We start from the raw sequence: 4,875 nt of genomic DNA, 5'->3' as shown, positions 1-4,875 counted from the left end.
TTGCATGCACAGTTGCATTTTAAATGTGGACTAGGGCTGGTTGTAACACTTGCATCAACAGAAAACTTTTCAGAATTGCATTGCTATAATTTGTCAGAGAGGATGATTCTGTTCCCTGCAGTGAGATAATACTTGGACTTGGTTGAGTGTTTAAGATTTTACTTTGCGTGCCTTGGATAATGCAGCAATGAAAAACTCTCCCTTGAATCTGCCAGAACCTGGACTTAACCTGCATGTCCCTTATCTTAAGCTGCAATCTGGACATCACCAGGCACATCTGTTTTTTTTGTGGAATTCAACATTCAGCCCACTTTATCCCTGTGCTTCTGCAGGACACCCACAAACACATAGTCCTCATGTGTGTGGTGGGAATGTAAATTCATTTAGCTGCTGTTTATTAAACAATGGTGTAATTCTGTAGACAAATGTTCATGTGAATACTCTCAGGAGGTTTCTCAGACTTTCTTCAGATCTGAGAGTTTTAAAGGGTGAGTTACAGAGGGGAGTAGAAAATCTTGCTGTAAAAATTAAAAGCAGCCCATGTTATTACACAATATAGACACAAGCAAACATGTATTCCAAATTATTCCTTCATTCTTAAACCAAGCACTCCAGTGTTTTAAGTATCTTGGTCATAGTTTTCCAATGAATGTGTGCTAGACTTGGTCTCCAAATTCAGTTCATGCTAGGGAGTCTTCCTTATAGTAGGGCTTCCCTTAAAGTTATCAAAGAAGAGAATGAATTCCCTTTCTTGCTTTTCACTTGCTCAGGAGTGAAGTTCCATTGGCATTTTGGTTTCCACCTCCTAACTTTATGGATCTGTATGCATTATTTACAGCCATGACTCTCTTCTCTCCTAGACAAGACAGTTACAAGTGCAGCATCAGCCTTCTTCAATTGAATTCTGGCAAAATTTAGTTATCTGTAAAGAGCAAAGTGAAAATCTGCTTCCTTTTCAGCCCTGCAAGCTGTACTCTCACTAGCCAGCATCTGGCCTTCTTAAAAATGACAGAAGTAACTTACTGCTGGCCATGGACACACCTTACCTGGAACTGGCCCAGCTCTTCTTTAAATTTGAATAAACACTCTGAAAAGGTACTGTGTTGCATACATTAGGCCCCAGATTATTTTATCTGGTCAGATCATGATCACTGCAAACTTCCTCATGCGGCTGCCAAGTAGGATCTTGGCTTATCCATAGGGAGCAGTGTTTTAAAAGCAAACATGCTTTGCTGGGCTACTCCTGGTGTATCCATCACAACTCTCCCATTATTCACAGGGTGGGACCTGGGGTAGAGAAGTGATGCTATTTGTTAAAGTACAGCCCCTACTCACGGGACTCATTTTACTTAAACATAACTGATGCTGAGGAGTGTATGCATATTTAGGTCCTCCAGCTTCTTACTGCAGAACCATATCCTTGCTGACAAATCCTTTTACACCTAGCAATCCATTTATGTAACTGTAGAGTCAGGGCTATTTTTGCAGTGCAGAAAGGGCTGGAAAATTACAGCAGTTGCTCACTTACAGCAATTGCCTTTCTCCCCAAGTAGTTCCACTCCTTTCAACAAAGGGTCAGTCAGTGTAAAAGAAGAGTTTGCCTGTTAATTACATTGAACAGCTGAGCTTGTCCTTCATGATTTTAGCTTGTCTTCTAATCTGAAGGTGCACAGCCATGGACTCTGGTGATCAAGGGTGAAGCTGGGAGGGGTGGACTCACTGGCTGGAGCCAGCTTGTTGATCCTGCCTCCTCAGTTACTTTTTTTCCACAGATTGTTCCATCTTTAGAAAGTCACCTGGCTCAGATCAGGAAATGTGAGGAATCCTCTTTCCTCACTGCTTGCAGACTGGCTTCTCTGGACTCCACAAATCACTGCTTCCCTAATACCTAGAGAGAAATAAGGAAATATGAATGGAAGGTTCAAATTATAACATTAACAGTGGATGGCAATGATATCTATGTTTATGAACTATGACAAGTTCTGATTTCATTACTTTGAACTCACTATCCTAAGGAGAAAATGTATGTATTTACTTATGGGCTTCAGAAAGCTAAACGTTTACAAGACAGTGGATGAATAATGGTAGCATGTTGTTTTGTAAGCCTTTTCCCAAGTCTTAGAACTCCTTCACATCTTGAAGTCCCCCAAAGAAATGCATCTAAAATTGTCTTCTCTTTATGCACTTTTTCAGGAAAGAATGAAGTTTAGCACATAACTACTTTAAGATTAAATTTTTCTGAATTATCAAGAGATAGTAAAACGAGTTAACATGCAGTTGTTCCACACATTGAACATACAGAATTACAAACATAAAATGGTAAGTAATGCTCCCAGCATCAAGACAGTGAACGTAAACAAGAGGTCTCAGTCATTATGCATACATTACTCTGCGAGTAAAATGTGCACATACTCTTGGCATATTGAGACAAGAGCTGTATCATACCTTTACCAAGGCATCATACCTGTGCAAATTATAATACACACACACAGAGTTCAAAATAAGAATTGATCTGTGAGTGACAGGGCAGTCTCTGAACAAACAATGGTTCTAGTAAAAATCCTCAGTTCTTGACCCACTCCAGTCTTGATCACTCCCTGAAAACATTGCAGTGGAGTCTGCCAAGTGCTGTTGTCACTATATAAAAATCAATACAATAGCATTAAAAGTATATATACAAAAATAAGCATGCATAAGATAAAATGATAAAATCGATAGCTTTCAAAGAGGACCCACATTATCCCTAGTCTGTCTTTTATTTGCTACATACCTACAGAAGCCATTCCTGTTATCTTTCACATCCTTGGCCATACTCAATTCTAACTGATTCCTACCTTCCTGGACAATGTCCCTCCATTCTTCCCAGGCCACCTGTCCTCTCTTCCTGCTTTTAAAGCTTCTTTTTTCCCCCTCTGAGTTTTCTCAGCAGCTCCTCATCCATCCACAGAAGCCTCCTGGCCTCCTTGCCCCATTTTCTTCTTGTCAGGTCACGATGCTCCTGAGCAGGTGATCCTTGAATATCAACCAACAGTCTTGGGCCCCTCTGCCCTCTAGGGCTTTATCCCATGGCACCTTACTAAGCAGGTTCCTGAAGAGGCCAAAGTCTGCTCTCTTGAAGTCCAGGGCAGTGAGCTTGCTGCACGCTCTTCTCACTGTCCTGAGGATCAAGAATTTGACCATCTCATGATTGCTGCAATCAAGTCTGCCTTGGAGCATCACATTTCCAACCAGCCCCTCCCTGTTGGTGCACACAAGGTCAAGCATGGCACCTCTCCTTGTCAGCTCCTCTATTACTTGCAGAAGGAAATTGTCTTACCACATGGTAGAGGAACCTCCTGGATTACTTGTGCTGGGCTGTACTGTCCCTCCAACAAATACAGGGGTGGCTGAAGTGCCCCTTGAGGGGGCAAGGGTCTGCAAGTGTGAGGCTGCTCTCTACAGCTCTCCGTAAGAGGAGCCTGCATAAAACAAGCTTAGACCAGATCCTTAACTTTTACATGGCTGAAACTGAGTGGGATTAATTCCTTTTCTGCATTATTCTGTGTCTGCATGGAAAACTGAAGATAATGACGCTTCAACTCTGTCAGAGTGATTAAGTGACTATCACTAGTGTAGGTATTGCAGTAAAAATATTGTTGAGAAGCAAAAGGGCTTCTGGGGGAAATGAGTTTGAAATAAATCAGCCTACAGTTTTACAAGGTTTAGGGAATACATTTCAATTGGAGGAGAAATGGCAGGAATTATACAAAATGCTTATTTTGAGCATCACTGAGGCAGAAGGAAATTCATCCCTCTTAGCAAACAACTTAATGTTCATCTCTTTGAAAACAAGAAGACTTAGCCGTAAATGCAGCCAGAAGCAGACCATTCATGCCAAGGTATCCAGTGTAATAAAACATATATCAAGTATTCCAGGGTAATGGAAAGCACACACTGTCATTAGTTTGTAGAAAAGCTACTGCAGTGGAGCCTTGTAGGAATTCTCATCAGGTTGAAATGACTGGGCATTGCACCAACATAAATGTTTGTTAGTGATAGCAGTTATGGGAATATAACACTTAAAACCCCCACATCACTAGCCTCATTCACAAAAACTGTTCATCTGCTTCCCTGTGGGTACTGTGGCCCAGATTTTATCCTTCAGTCTATGTGCAGTTCAACTTTCTTTCTTTCACCTCCTAGGCAAAAAGGTAATGTTTGCTCCATGTGAGGTTTAACTTTCAGAAGCCATTTATCAAGCTATTTATCACATTTATTTGACAAATCAAATGGAATGAGGAAAAAGTGTTTTGAATCTCAAGGATCATTTCAATCTGTGGTGGTGTTGACGCAGCTCTAGTTAGTAACGGCTTTTGAAAGCATTGGTAGTTTTGTATTAAGCAGGAGTATTGTCCTTGGAACATGATTCTAGGGCATTTCCTGCACTTCTACAATTGAACTTTTGGTTTCAAATTGTTTGGTTTTTTTTTAAATATGTCATTCTATAGTGACTGGTATAGAATGGACAAAATCCTGCAGAAAACAAACATAGCCATACATTTCCAATAGAAATATCTTCTTTCACAAATGCTACTCTAATATAATAATATAAATTAAAACTTGCATTAAGAAAACCAAATCTCTGGAACCATCCAACAATTCAGCAAATAGCCCTTCATCCTGAAGAGAAACGGGCCCCATGCCAGGCAGGGAACAAGATTGGCTCCACACCAGGGTGTTCCCTGGAGATTGCTCTGCTGGTCATGGAGTGTGAGACATGAAGAATATCCTTGACCAAATGTAGGAATGTGACAGCTCTTCCTGAGTCAGCTTCCTACAGCTCAGTCCCTCTAAATACCCCTGTGCAGGTCCTTAACTTGTCCCTGCTGTGAAATA

General features: G+C 40.9%; 1 long non-coding RNA gene across 4 annotated transcripts; it reads right to left on the bottom strand.

Moving 5' to 3' along the window:
• Positions 1–572: 572 nt before the first annotated feature.
• On the bottom strand, positions 573–4,072 carry LOC134166830 (uncharacterized). Of its 4 annotated transcripts, none has more exons than XR_009966016.1 (3): positions 3,935–4,072; positions 2,465–2,628; positions 573–1,888 (listed from the first exon to the last, which is right to left on the bottom strand). It is a non-coding gene; the product is annotated as an uncharacterized LOC134166830 (long non-coding RNA). The 4 variants fall into 4 exon arrangements; XR_009966015.1 differs by lacking the exon at positions 3,935–4,072 and having other exon boundaries at positions 573–922; positions 1,529–1,888; positions 2,465–2,998; XR_009966014.1 differs by lacking the exon at positions 3,935–4,072 and having other exon boundaries at positions 573–856; positions 1,529–1,888; positions 2,465–2,998.
• Between the last annotated feature and the right edge of the window lie 803 nt (positions 4,073–4,875).

This window comes from Pezoporus occidentalis, unplaced genomic scaffold, assembly GCF_034315485.1.
Source record: "Pezoporus occidentalis ecotype Australia unplaced genomic scaffold, CSIRO_AGI_Poc_V1 ctg272, whole genome shotgun sequence".
NCBI classification, from domain to species: domain Eukaryota; kingdom Metazoa; phylum Chordata; class Aves; order Psittaciformes; family Psittacidae; genus Pezoporus; species Pezoporus occidentalis.
This window is presented reverse-complemented; position numbering and strand designations above follow the sequence as displayed.